Below are 16212 nucleotides of genomic sequence, written 5' to 3' on the forward strand. Positions count from 1 at the left end.
ACAACCAAGGTGAAACTGCTGTTATGCGTCTAGGCAGTGAGCAATCTCCCTATGTTCTAAAATGGAAATGAAACTGTTACACACCCACAGCTATTGAGGAAGGGATTTGCGTGGGCCAGGGTACAACTAAACTCGATCACCACAGTGGGAGAAGCTTTAGCTTTGCCCTTCTTCAAAGTGAGATTTACAAAAAGGAAATGCTTGGCTAGGTTTATTCAAAAGAAGCTCCTGATGGTGGGAAGACAAAAGGTACTTCACACTATCCTCCCTGGGGCACATGTACTCTAAAGCTCCGCTTCTCCGCTTTACTCCTTTTTCTAAGTACATGTCCCCCCCAGAGTGCACTGCACTCTCTCCTGCTCCTGTCTCCCTTCTCAGTCTTTTACCTTTTCTTTTTTTTTCCACCATTCTTTCTGTATCTTGCCATATCTCTTTCACTTAATTTTACTTGTCTTCTCCCTGTACACCCCACTGTCTCTCCTGCTCTGCTTCTGCATCTCTCTCTTCCACTCCTTCTCATTCCCGTTCTCACCTTTAAGTTTCTCTCTCTAATGTCCTGCTTTTCTCTCTCTCTCTCTCTCTCTCTCTCTCACTCTCTCTCTCTCTGTCTCCAGCCACGTGCTGGCTAGCTCAGAGCAAAACCCTCTATTAACAGAAGCCAAGGCCAGATGGCGGCTCTGAGATGGATCATATCAACTCTGAAGTTCTCTGTGAGTTCCAGACAGCTTTTTTTTTCTGCGCATCTCAAAAATAACTTGCACTTTACCATTTCACCTACAAACCCAGTGTGGAACTTGTTACTTAAATTACAATTTTGCATGAGCTCAAGCAAGATCATTCAAACTAAACATGCTTATAACTAATGTTTTTTTTTCTAATTTACCAGTAATAAAATACTGATGGAGAAAACTTTGTTCAGAAAACATTTTGGCCATTTTTCATCCTAATAAGCTCAGTGAGCTAAAAAATAAACCAAAAAAAAGTGTAGTTTTTGGACATCTCTTCTCATCTTCATCTTTTCATTATGCATTTGTTGCAATGTCTTCACTAAAGACTGTCAAACTGTGATGGGCCTTGTTAACACAGACTTCAAATCCCTGGTGACAGTATTTATTCCCAAAGGAAACCTGCGGCTGTAGAATGACAAATCTAACATGTCTGTGAATCCCAGACGAAGAGAATCAGGTACAATATCCACAGAAAGAAAATCCTGCAGTTTGTGTAATGAGGCAATGCCAGACTGTGCACTTTGGTCAGTTCAGGAGATGAGCGTGAAATTCCCCATTAAATAATGTGAATCACACATTAAGAGGCCCTCCTGAGGCAGAGGGTGTAGTAGGGATGCCTGACTTGATTAATTCACAGTCCCTCTGAAAGTTTCTTTCCAAATCAAGGACTTGTTTTAAGATTGTGTGTTTCAAAATGCCCATTTGTGTGTGCATGTCTGTTTCTGCAGGTATCAGAAATGAGTGCCCCAGTGCTCACAGGGCTGAGGCTGACTGACTCTGAACCTGCAGCCTACCCCCAATACCAAAACAAGTCATCTATTTCCTGTTTTGTGAACCCGCGTCTTTGTCTGCTGTGCAGTGGTGATTGTCAGGTAACATTTAAAAAGCCCTCACTCTCTCTTCTACTTTCTATCTGTTTGCCATGCTAAATCTTCACTCTTGCCATTTTTTTTTCCTCCTCCGTCCTTTTTCCGTACTGCTGAGAAACAAGTTCATTGTGATTCGGAATGCAGCTCCACGCCTCAATGGGTTCTGTTTGAAATGAGATTTGAGAGAGTGAGCAGGAGAGAGAAAGACAGAGAACCTCGAGCCGCCAAGCGTCTTGATGAATAAAAGATGGAGGCACCAGTGTCTTATAAACAACAACAGAGCATAATTAGTTCAGTTCTTTTTTATTTTAGGAACACTTTATGTGACATTTCCTTTGTGTGGCTGCTTTCATTACGCACGTCCTGCCCGCTTTACATGTTGTGTGGGCTTCCTTTCTGTCTTCCTTGTGAGTCAACAATAAAACTGGAATAATATTTGCCTTCTATGCAAATGTAAGTACTGACATACATTTCTGTATACTCTTCTGTATACTATACTAGGTTACTGTTGTAATATGGCTTGCCTATACATATGCTGTATAAATAGCTAACTAACAACACTCAAAATCATGATTAATCATGTTATTTACATATGCCCTTGCAGAAACATACAATTTACATGTGTGATACTCATGATATCAATGCTTTTAATGAACCAGGCCTGGGGCAAGCAAGATTTGTAAATAATTAAATTGATTGGAATCCTTGCCACACATACAAATTTAGAAAGAAAATAATATAAAACATACAGAAGATTCAATGAAAAATTATGGAACAGCAAAGTTAACTACATCATCACTAAAAACATTCCTCCATTAGTTTTAACTTCGATCATTATTATTTGTTGTCAATATGACAGACTTGTTGCATACAGCATTTAATAAACAGGCGTTTTTTGTTGTGGCATTTGAATCACCATAATATGTCTAATGTTTCCTTATACTATTAAGTGGCTTTTACTTTAATGTTACTTCCTTTTAGCTGTATTTGTGATTGAAGGACATCAACGTTCTTTTCTATGATGATTTTTAAAGAATTTAGTCTACTGCCTCTCAATAGTAAAGTTAGTGCATTGTGTGTTTCAGTGACTGACAACTTACCTGACATTATAAAGTGAGACACTGACATCCCACGTATGTTGAACACCAGGGAACGAGAAACAAATCCTAAAACTGTCGAATCAATTTGTCTTTGAGGTCTGCGCTGTTGTCTGTTGATGCTCTGTAGTCTCTCCACATATCATCTGCTCTGCTGTATGTGACCCAGTCTAATGGCATCTGCGATATCCCTGGAGCACCTTAAGAGACGCTGATGGCAGCATGTGTTTGTCTGCCTTCTTTTGCTTTCTCTCCCACACCCACACACACACACACACACACACACACACACACGCACACACTCAGTTCACTTCCCTAATCTTCAATTCCGCTCCCCCGCCCACTGTTGATGCTTCAGAGGCAGAGCCCTGTAAAGTCTTTAGCCCCAGGTACCGCCTCAGGGTCTGTGCAGTGGTGAGGGCAGACAAGGGGTAGCAGAATCAAAGGGTGATTGAGAAGAACATATGTGTATTAATATATGTTTGTTAGGGGTGTTTGTCAAATTTGTTCCTTCCAATCTGACCTTTCAACCTCTTCTACCTGCATGCTCTTTAAATATCAGTCTTGCTCATCAGAGACCTCCAAGAGTGCACTAAGTGTGGATTCGATTAGCACAGTAATTGAAGAGAACGTGCTGGTCTGCACTGCACAGACCCAACATGACACCCAACACAGCATACTAATGTAGACCTAATTACGTTCAGACACCTGCTTTCAACAAAGGTCATCTCCGATTTCAAAATCTTTTATATAATTTGAGTCTGCAGTCAGATGAAAATGTTGATTTCCAGCCATGTACAACGCAGCAACACTTTAATGCCTTAATCATGGCTTATTCCCACTGAAGGGCTCAAAAGATGTTATAGCCAGTACTGTTTGGCCTAACAAGACAACCCAGATTTTAAATTAACATTTTCTCATATCATGAAATCCAAGTAGGAATGAAATATTGGGATGAGTTCTGAATGTAACAGAATGAATGAACTAGCATTGGTCAGACAGTAAAAAGAAATCTGGTTCTTCGTGATTGCTATGAACCGACAAAATAGGGAATCTACATATTATTCAATAAAAAATTAAATGTATTATGTCTCAATAGGAAACGGTTGCAATACAAATAATAACCCTGAACTCAATATACATCCAATAATTCCATCCAATAAGCTTCAGTTTTATACATGAAACTGATACAATCCCATGTCCTCATTTTTTGCAGACAACAGCTCCTTTTCCAGAGAGGATATACTTTATTGAATAAGATGACAGAAATTTCACAATTTGTGCTACTGGAATACTGGAAACGGGAAAAGTAGTTCCTAGAGAATATCTTATTTCGTAGTGGGAAAAAGAAAAAAAACAAACAAACAAAAAAAACAAGAATGCATCCTACTGCCCCACAGACAATGGCAAGAGCTAAGCAGTTTTCACCAGGTTGACCAGGAAGGGACCAGTGGTAATTTTGTTGTAGCACAGAAATCATTATTACTGCACATGAAAACATAAAAATGCATCTAACTAGAAAATAAGGGGCTACTTTAGGCACACACATACATATCTCTACATTATTTGGACTTTGGGCAATGCTGCAAATGTTAGTGTATCCAACATTTTTTTTTAATTATTCCTGCAGATAAAATATCAAAGAAGTATACATAATGACTACAAAGTAAAAGCTACAAAGTGTCCAGGGAAAGAGTTTCAGGCTTTGCTGGACTGGTCTATCGACTACTGATTTGCAAGTGTCTGTTAAAAAAAAGAGAAGAATATCAGGAACTTCAGTTATGCTTCACAGCAGATCAGCCATTAGGTTGAACTATTTTCCCCACTGTACATCTAATGAATAATCCAAGCATTTCAGCCTGTTTAGGAAAGTAATAGACTTGTGGCCACTCACCTTCTCTATACTCTGATAGAGACGTTTAAATAAGCAACTTGAATTGGAGTCGCGTTTACCAGTCCTCTTCATGAGACTGCAGTTATTTGGACAAAACTGAAGTACCCCACAAGTGTATGTTTCAAAAAGTTGGTATACCTAGAGATATATTTTTCAACTGAAACTATTTTATAATGCATTTTCTATGTGATCTATTTAACATAGATAGAGCTACTGGAAAATATCAGAAAAGGTAATGCTGGAATAGCCAAGTGTATGTCTGAGATAGTTGGCACCTGGAGGTCCACTTAAGCCAGTGCACCCTAGGGATACTCTCTCTTATTCTCTGAGTGTGTCTGTTCTTTCTCCATCTCACCCCTTTCGTCACTCTCCTGTGCCCCAGCTGGCTTCTTCCTGCTGCTGTTATTGAAAAATATCAGTAAAAAAAATGCACTATATATATATATATATATATATTGTGCATTTTTATTGTGCATATATATGTGTGTGTGTGTGTGTGTGTGTGTGTGTGTATGTTCTTCTGCAAACCATCATTATATAAAGTACTAGCAAAGCGATCGAAATAAATATTCATGAATTTGCCTATTTAGCATATCAATACATGATAGATGTTGTTTGTGGCAGACCGGACAATGCAATGTTGAGTCACAACAACTTGCTGTTTTTATGGAAAAACACTGACATTTGAAATGTCTCCAAGGTGATCTGGTGAAGGAACAAAATGACTGATTAATTGATTGATTCTTAAAAATCATCCATTCTTTGCGATTTTTTCCTCCAACAACTACTGTACAAAGCTGAATGACCATTCTCAGTGTCACTTTTTCTTAGCAAGCAATATAGAACAGCCAAGGCCTCAATAACAAAAAAGCAGACAGTGGAGTTTCTGATATTAAAGTTTGACAGAGCGTTCAATTTTCACTTTGTGCACACAAATTGCAGATGCAGTGTCCTTGGTCATGACAGAAGCAGTTGATACACTAAATGTTGTCTTGGGCAGTGTACTACTACTACTTTACTGCAGGTTTTTATCAAATCCTCCCTGCATGGAGTGCCCCTCTCCACCACAAATAATGTAGCCGAGTTCACATACTGACTCAGCTCACAAATGGAATTACCTGATGAAATAACAAAGAAAGTCTGAAATGAGTGTCTTTGCAATATCAATAAATGTTTTGTAAGAATAAAAAAAATAAATAAATTTAAGATACACAAGACATAATCTGAGGTATCTCCTACCTGTAATAAATGTGGCATATACTCCCACGATGCACCAGAGCGACACAGGAAATCATTCCTGCCTGTCGCCATCAAACTGCTAAACTCTGCACTGTGACGGATACACTTACATTTACATACAATGTATATATTGTTTCACACATGTAAATACCTGTATTTTTAGATCCTATTTTTATATCTAGTTTGCAAGTGCAATGTCTGTACGAAAAAGAATTTCCCTTCGGGGATAAATAAAGGAATTCTGATTCTGATTCTGATATGAGGGCACTTTGTTCCTCTCTCTATAGTCATGCCTATGCCATTATATTAAAGTATTTTTGTCAGAGGGATATGTTGACAAGAAGAAGACAGATCCTTTGATCACATTGTTGTCACATCTAAGGTTAATAAATGCCAATCACAGGCAGGTTCATTATTAGGGTTTTAGTGAAAAGGCAATACTTCAGAAGTGGTAAGTTAACTCTATGCCCACCTTTGAAATGCTGGTAAGGGAATTGAGGAATATATTACTTTAGAGTTAAAATTTAAACAAAAAACCAAGGTAATTTGTGAAAGTGTTAAAATCTTTGGTTAGTGTTCACCTTTATTATGTGTTTTGTCTTTCTCATGTCTGTTTTTTTCTGATTCTCTGATTTTATTTCCATTTTACTGATCTTTTCATTTGTCTTTTCTCCATGTGCCTTGACTGTCCTAAGCTGCCTCTCAAGTATCATCTGACATCACATCCAACACATGGCCTTTTTCCAGTTGCCCTTTGTTTGTCAGATACAAACACTTTGTCATGCACTTGTGTGTCTCATCCAGACCTACAAGGTACCCTTGAGCATCTGTGAGCAACTTGAAAGTCTGCATATTTAAGTGTATGACCCTGATATGAAAACTAAAAGAAATATGTAATAAAAATAACAAAGTAAAAGTAAAATCTCTAATTTATACCTTACATTTCATTGTTTTGTGTTGTCTTTATGTATTTTTTGCCTTCATCTCTGTGAAATCAACATTTAGAATGCTTTTGCGCATTGATAACATGAACAATTCAATCAGGAGAGACTAACAAATAGACAAGAGAGGTGATAGAGTACAGAGAATTTACTGAGCCCAGAGAAATAAACTTTTTTGGTGCTTAGACCCCGGCAGGAAGTGAACTGCCTCATAAGCACTGAAGAATGAGATGCTTCCAAATGTAGAAGACTTCCCTCAGAGCCAAGACACTGGTGGTGGACTGGAGCTGAGGAGTTGACCAAAGATGCAGACGTCCCAGAGACAGTGGCAGAGGGGTGGAGGTAGATTGCGGACTGATGTAAAGCTGAAATGACAGCTGAGTGACAGCAGAGAGACAGGACACTTATAAATTTGATAGCTCACTAGTGATTGGCTAAGAAGAAGCGATGAAACATGCTGTCATTGGAATGGGATGAGAGTGACCTAGTGGTGATTAAAGATAAAAAAGGTCTTCCTGACTGAACTTCCGATAAGCTTTATTAAACAAAGACAAAAAGCCGTGAATTATAATTCACTGCATCCTCTGAAAGGGACTTGCCCTTTCATAACAGGCGACATTCCTAACTCCTGAATGGAAAATGTGAGCACACTGAGCACATCAGATGTACTATTAAACAGGATCCTCCCTGCTGACCTTCTTCTTGGTCTGAGGAATGGTTACATTTTCACTTCCTCCACCTCAGGGACAAAGAAACACAAAACATTGAGAAAAAGAGAGGAAATTAAACAAAGGATCAGGAAAAGGAAAGGGTAATATGAACATGAAAAGGAGGAGTGAAAGATATAATGCAAAGGGACAATCATTATTGATTGCTAATTATGAACTTATTACAAAATAAAACACACTCTCTCACTGCTTTTTTCACCCCAGCCTTGAGTCCTTGTCTTTATGTACTGTTTTGATCGACAGTTGGGGTCCATGATAGCCACACATAATGTGAATGGGTTTATGCAAAGACAAGTACATGTGGACAGGCCCATGTGCAGCATGACACATGACAACCTTGAAATAGCCAAGGCTTTGTTTTCCTAGCAGAGACCCACCCACCACTACCTATCACCGCTACCTATAACGGGCATCAACAAGTGGTCTTTCTGGAACTATGGGTTGGCCATTCTAAATACAATCAATACAATCTTTACAAAGCCTCATTGTTACAGAAAGCAAGAGGCATGCCTCACTGACAGAGGATTGGGATTTATGAGGGTCAGTGTGTGTGTGCTTAGGTGGGTTGGACAGAGGGAGAATAAATGAGGTGATAAATGCAGCAGGGATTATCAGTGTGTTTGGTGGATAGAGATAATGCAAAAGATCAGGTAAATATAAAGAGTCATACCTCATCTTGTGATCACTGGCCAACTTTCAATATATCAGGATTGTTTAGTGAACAAGGCAACTGCAAAACTTTTGGAATTTTAAAGAATGTGACCCAGACCCTGATCCATATCATGACTGAATTTAAACTGGCAAAAGGAAGAAAGAATGTAGACCCTGAATGTGGTGTAGGAATTGGTCTGGAACAGGCTACCACTGTCAAAACATATCCTTTAATCTCTTTTCCCCATGCCCAGCCCCCTTCTTTCTCTGAAAATCTAGGACATTCTTTTTCATCATCAGCGTGTTCCCTGGTCTCTGTGGTGTGCTGAGCCCCAATGCCAAATTGAGACTCCATAGTTAAGGAGTCTCTTTCTTTCTGGCAGTGTCTTTGGTCACAGTCACTGTCCGGGGATAGGTGGTGTTTGGATGTGGTTCCTTTTGCCCTTTGCATCTATTCATCTAGAGAAAAATATGATATGAGGGAAGAGGTGAATTAGATGAGAAGTTGCTTCAGGCAGTGTCATTACCTTACATGGTTGTATTTATGGCAAAAAAAAACAAAAAAAAACACGAAAAACGTGAACTAGAAAAAAACACATAAAGCAAAGGAGAGAAAGAATTGTCTGTATATGAGAAATTACATCTCATTAGAACAGATCTGATTAGGATGGACTTAACACTAGAAGTCCCAGAGAAGAGCCATTTGGCTTTTCTACCTAAAATGCCCACAAGAAACAGTATAACGTCTGAACCATTAGTAATGGCACTGGATTAGTTTTATTTGTTTTCAAAGAGAAAAACCATCATTAAGAATATAATTGAAAGAAAAATAAGACATCAATGGGATGCGGCATTTCTGGTTTGATGACATACCCTGGAGAAAAACAATACACATCAAGCAACTATGATATGATATTGTCTTCTGTTATCATTTCCATTGCCAATTGGATTTTCTTTCTATCATTTCTCTAATGACAGTTTCATACCACTCCATTTAGCTTATGAGCCATTCTACTGTTTCCCTAATGCCTTTGCGAGTATCAAACGATAATGGCAAAGAGGATACTCCTCTCTTTTCAACACTGTCAGATTCTTCCTACTGTTTCTGATGGTGATCTTTACAGCAAAGGCAGTATTACTTCTGTGTGCAAATTCTAAGCTGACAGCAGGGCATAGGTGCTTGGAAAAGGTTCCCTTGTTTTGCATTACTATGAAGAAATCTTTGTGAGATTCAGTTTAAACCTATTCCACAAACAATGCCTTGCTTCAGAGGCCACCACTGGGTGGTGCTGAAATCCTGTCTTCCATCTTGCTCTGTGGACCCCCATGGGCTTCCTTAAATGGGGCTGACTGTGCTGTTGTTGAAGGGGTTTGCCAGCCACAAGGCAAGATTTACAGTCCCAGGTTTAATTGTGTTTTGATGGAAAAAATGGCTATAATGATATAGGAAATACAATAAAGCTATAATGGACTTCAGAAATTCCAGTTTAAACACTGAACAGCAGAGCACTTAGCAACCCACTGTTTGGTAGCAGCAGCAATATGAAGATAAGAACCGATAGGAAGCTTTCTGCTCTGTTAGCCTGTGTTCAGATATAGTCCTATGATCTATTATTCATTCTGCTGATTCTTCTCATTGCAACTGGTTTGCATAAACCCACAGCATCATTAAACAAAACAAGCTAATTGATCAGTTTTACTCGGGTTCACTGTATATACAAAATATGACGAACTTAAGCTTTTCCAAACATTAAAAATGTTTCAATCACAAACAAGAGGAGAGAAGCTGAATGAGCATTTCAAGCCTCAAGACCCAATGAGATACTGACTTAGCAAAACTGGATTCAGATCAAAAGTTGGAAAGTGCACCTATAATTTTATAGACTGATCCTACACAACATGGTAAAACTAAGAAAGGCAGAACTTCAAAAAGAAAACTCCTCTCAGCTCACAGCTATGTGGGAGAGAGAAAGAAAGACAGAATGCATCTGCCAATAGGCTATGATCTATATAGGAGCTGAGGAAAGGATAGACAAGTCTGACTCTTCAAAAGCAAACAGATATATTGGTCTCCACCACTGAACCTTACCTAAGGCCAGAGGATCAGCAATGTTTGCTAGTCTGCGCCTTCTTGGCCATACCACCCAAGCTGTGCTGAAGCCAGTGAAGAGACATTACCTGGGATGTTTCTCTGTGGTCCAACACATAGCAGCATATGACTGTCAGAAAAAAATTAATTAGCGAATGAGACAAGGTTACAGACACATAATGAAAGTTATTGGTCATGTCACTTCATCATTTCCCCGGTCCCCCTATTACTTTCCATCAGGTTAGTCAGCCGTGAAATGGGGGTTTCATATGATGCAAGGAAGAATGTGCCACCACATCTTCACCACCAACCGCTCCCACCCTTTTCTCCCAGGGGGTTTGCACATGGATGATCAAGGCACTTAGACTAATGTGGATGGTGCAGGGTGATGAGGAGGGATTGGGAGTGTTAACCCGTCCTTTTACATCATTATAGCACATTTAGGGATCATTCCATCAAATGGAAGCTTTCACAACCAGCTCCAGCCTGTATTCACCCACTTAACCTATGTTCAGCTGGGGCTCAAATAGTTCTTTGGCCGTGATTGCAATGCTCTTAACACAAAAAGATCAACAGTCAGGCCAGTACCATGTTTGGATTGTAAACTATGTTGTTCAAATTGAAGAAAAAAAAGAAAATAAAAGACAATTAGCTAAGATGGTGTCATAGTTTTTCCTTGTAGATTCCAAATGACATGAATGATAACACTGTAGTTGCATCTTTTCCATAAACAGTTTAACAAGTAAAGGGGTTCCAGATCGTAGTTTCTTAGTCTAAAATGAAAGAAAATTATACAAATGCAACTGGTGGGTCTCTCTCTGTGTTGTGTTTGAAGAACAATGCGTGACACACTCTTGTGGACAGACTCCTTCTATTCCTGATCATAACAATTTGGAAATACAACATATGGTTAACAGCCGGCTCCGGCTCCTAAACACACAAAAGCAGGAAGGCAGAGATTAGCTTAACTCACGACATTCAAGCTAGCGGCAAACGCCATCCAAAACGTCACATTGAGCACTGGTATGTAATAATTCTTGTATAGTATGTATAGGTAGGAAGAACACATTTAACAATTAATAAGGAAATATAAACAAATAAACATAGAACCAATCATGACAAATGTGGATACATATGACAGAAAATGAGGCACCCACCTCTCCCACAGGGGAATTGTACAAAAAGGGGAGAGGCAAAGGGATCACCATCATTTTATACGGGACACCACAGAAGAAGAAAAGCGGGGTGGAGTCACCAAACCCAAGGCTGAATGCTAGAAACCTTACAGCTGTGTATGCAACAAAACAGATTTTGTGTAATTATAACAATTATTAGAACCCAGATACACAAATATTGAATATAATATTGAGGGACTATTAGTACAGCAAGGCCAATAACCTCTGCACTCCACACAGCTGTTGTTTATCTTTCACATAAAAAGCTGCAGTGAATCAGTTTTTGTGTGCTATTAAAGTCCTCCCCACGTTCTTGCTACACTGACTATGTTATTTACTGTATACATGCCTTATATGTGTATTTTGATTTCTACATACATTAGTGCTTCTTCACTTGTCTTATGCATGTTTATCTCCAGTCAGACTGGCCCAAACTCAAATACAGCTGACGCAGAAACCGTATCCTTACATAGTAGATCATTTGTTTATGTTTTAACTAACGCTGCTTGATCTATTTTTTTCTGACAGAATACACAATGATAGAACATAATAATGAGGGTTTGTTCGCATCCCCTAACAAACTAACAAGTTATATTTTTGTGCTGTGTATGAATCAGCGGGCTTAATTTTGCCTTGTGTTCCATTCTTTCTATACTGTAGACATTTTCCAAAGCGCTTACTAAAATACACCCAATACACAGCCTAATATGAATATGATACATACATGCATTATGAAGCATACATATAAAAGGTAGGTATTTTGTGTTTGATGATACTATAGCGTCATGAGTAAATTATAATTATGTGTGTTTTTTTTCACATATTGCTGCAGGAAAATCAGTAGTCAGAGTAGTGTAAAGCATGAATTGGACGAGGCTTGTCAAGTGACAGCTTTCCTGTCAGCTTGCACAAATACCACCTATCATTACGTGATATTTGTGCAACACATCTACAGACTTGCAGCACAAACACATACACATTCTGTCACTTTCTGTGTGTTGTGGGAGCCATTGGCCACCTTTGATGTGACATATATTTGAAATCAGCAAAATGGTAACAGACCTTCTCATTTTTGGAAAGAGAAATGATGCTGCAATATTTTTTTTTATACTAAAAACAGGGGAAAAAAAACAAAACAAAACAATGTACCATGAAAGGAAAACATGGGCATGGAAGCACTTACTATGAAATGGCTGTGTGGGCAATTTATAAAGTTTCAAAACTACCATATCTCATACTTTTGCTTGTTTTGTTCTACTGTTTTTTTTTCACCTTGTGTTTAAGATGGAGCCCATCCATCACATAGGCATCTCAGACATCAACACGGTTCTCCAAATCAATGGCTCATTGACTGCCCCAGCAGCAGACATGGACACACGTCTGTCTCCCTGACAGTTACAAAAAAGAACGAGGAATACAAATTGGGCTTCACTGTCTGACTGAGAGGGCAAGAGAATAGATCATTGACAATCATGACACAAATCCATCTCTGATTCTTGAAAACCCCTTTTCTATTGTTACCCCTGGTTCCCCCAAGTCCCCTTGCTTAGTATCTGTCGATATAGACATGCTTGGAATAGTCATTTGTTTGGTTGTCTCAACAGGAGTTTGGGCTTAGGTGCTTTAGAGGACATTTTGACAATGGCAGAAAGATTGAGGCGAAAGCCTGTCAGTGGCTTTGCTGTTTATTGATTGCAAATGGGGTGAGAGCTTAATTGATTCGCAGTTTGAGATCAACACGATAATCTCTTAGCCTTGGGACTACAGTGCACTGTACAGGTAGGGAGCAGACAACTAGGAAGGACATAGAAAGTGTGAATCAGCTGAGTGGAAAGTTTAGTTTGTGTTTCGTCTCCTGTCAGTGTGTTCATAAAAATCTGAAACATCAATTCTGCTGCAGGACCTACTCATATTTATTAGGGAGACCTCTGAGTAACTGAAAGTGAACAAAGAGTGAAGTGAGCAGCTGATTTGTGTTTATAAACTGTTGTGTGTTGTCATAAGTTATTTTTGTGCATTAAATCTTTTTTTTTTTATTTTTAGGGGTTTAGGAAAAAAGATCAGTGTACAAGTTGTGTTCACTGTGTTCATTCTGGATTTTTTGTCTCCCAATACAATACCTCAGAGTTTTCATGACTTTATGGGACCAATTAACTCAAATTCAAACACAGCAAGACATTGATCAAGGTTATCTATTGTTACAGTTTAAAATGAGAAATAGCAGGCTTTATGCATGTCCACAGACAACAATTAAAATCAGAGACTTGAATGGGTCAACACTTCTCAATTGTGTTACGTTACAGACAAGCCATTCTTTGTAAATGTCCGAAAGTAAGTTCAGTTTCTATTCTACACAAAATATTTATACCAATATAAATAGTATATCATTTATACACACACACACCGATTGACGGGGTGTGAGCTTGGCCTTGAAACTGGCAAAACAGGTTATATATACTTCTGTAAATTCTTCCGTTTCCACTTCCCTCATATTTTATCTCCCACACCTGCCATCTTACTAAAACAACCCCAAAAACACTAGTTTGAGACATTCTCTTCTTATTAGAAATCTTCCAGCAGTTTCTCACTCCACATCAAAACCAAAGAGCCAGTTGTTCGCCCATCAATATGACATCCCAGGGTGAAGCCTTGAATCCAACAAGAGACAGAAGTCGCTGATGGGATTGCTGCGAGAAACGCAGGCGGCTGGCCAAGCAGGCTAACAAATAAGTAGATGGACACCTAAAAGAGTTTGTCAGAATGGAGCTGCCTTCTCAGTGGTGTTCTGGGGCTTAAAATGGAAAAGGCAGGATGAAAACAAGGCTACATGGGACCACAGCCATTTCTCTGTGTTCTGCAGATGAAGAAAGGATGCCTGATCAAGCGCAGTAGGGGAAGAAGGCTGAGAGGCCAGAGGGATTTATGCCTCTGTTTGTAGGGGTGTGTGTATGTGTGTGTGTATGACCATGTGTCTATGTCTGGGCATACAGTTATAAGATTTTGTTGTTTTCTAAAAAAAAAAAAAAAAAAAAAAAAAGGTTTGCGAGGGGATCCACACTGCCCAAGGGCCAAATCTACAGAGTCCAGGGAAAGTTTTTTCTCTGTTAACCAAAGTGAATATATTGCAATTACTACGCTGCATCTGAGATAAAGGGCAAAGTTGTCAAGTCTGTGATTTATATTTCATGCAGGACACCAGAGTGTTAGATGTATAAATGATAAAGGAAATGTACAGAACACGTTCTTGTTTTTTTTGTGATGTCATTCCCTTTCCCACAATTTTAGAATTCAAATTTTTGCAGTTTGGCACTTGCCAGGTCTCATCCACAGAAAAGAGACTTCAGTTGAAATCATCCCTCAGCCTCCTTTCCAACTTCAGTTGGAACTGAACTGAGGCGAACTTTGGGAAATACAATAATCAAAGCAAAGTTGCATATACACGTGTATCTTGCCAGCAGCAATAAACATCAAAAGAAACTAATCAATATTTTGTCTCCAAGGCTTGAACAGACTAAAGTGAACTCCAGTGAAATACATTCATTTTTAAAGACTTACAGCCTATTTCTGAAGGGAGATATTGGCCTGAAAGGGTCAGTGTTGTGGTAGGGTAGCAGGGTCACAAAAGTTGTGAACATACTATATATATATATATATATATATAAAAGCTGCTTGGTTTAGGTTGTCGAAATATTGTTCTTTTGGTCAAATTTGCAATTTCTAAGACATGAAGAAGAATTTCACTTTAATATTTAGATTTAACTTTAAACATTGTACCTTTGGCTGGGCAAAAGGAAACATAGTAATGGAAGAGCAAGTATCTATTGTACTGAATTGTGAAGATGCAAAATGGCACTGAGTAGATCCTGAATTTCTTTGTGAATTTCCCCAGTGCGGGACTAATAAATTAATAAAGGCCTATCTTATCTTTAGCTGACTGACTTCCTGCTCAAAGTGTCACTTTGCCCACCATGCTCAGATCATTGAAAATTGTTAATAACCATGGTTCTTTTGAGCACTCTTACCTTTGGAGGGCCAAACTAAACTGTAAGGTAGCCAACTTTGGCTTGTGGGCCCCATTTTGTGCAGCCATACACTAACATTATCAACAGACTGTGAAGAAGCAAATGTTTTGTTGTGCATTGTAAAACATGTTATCCAAACAAGACATAAACCGACCGGTTTGTCTTTCCAATGTTACCTCTAGTTTGGTCAAAGTAAATCCTCAATTCATTGAGACATGAAAATGTTGTAACTGCTCATGCTGTTTTTCCTGATGCTTGGCCATCTTTTGCTTCTCTGTCACTTCCCTTCCCTTTCCTGTCACCTCCTGCTGGGTCTTCTCATCCCTGGAGTCATACTCCTTGTCGCAGCTGCTGTAAATCGCCTTCTTACTGTATCCCCTGTTATCAGACAGGACTCCAGTCTCAGATGCTGTGTTTGGTCCCAGTCTGGTGTCCAGCAGGATTCAGACTGCAAAGTCCAGCTGAACCCCATTGCTTGTTCTGAATTCCAATGTGATCTGAAGTTGCCACAATGCAGTCAAAACTTTAAACATGTTCTTACTGTTCCCTAAACATAACCATATAAATATTAATTAGAAGCAGAACTACTGACTTGGCTAACAAAATATGTTGACAGTGATTGCTGTTCACATACATTCAATATGAAAAGTTGTGTTGTTTCTGAACATCTGCAGATAGAACTGTTTTGTTGCTATATTCCAATAGCTGCTTCCATTTCAGATCTGGTTCTAAGTTGGTAAAATACTGGGATTTGTTAAGTTCGGCAGCCTCTTTTGTCT

The sequence above is a fragment of the Scatophagus argus genome, chromosome 5 (assembly GCF_020382885.2).
Source record: "Scatophagus argus isolate fScaArg1 chromosome 5, fScaArg1.pri, whole genome shotgun sequence".
NCBI lineage: Eukaryota > Metazoa > Chordata > Actinopteri > Scatophagidae > Scatophagus > Scatophagus argus.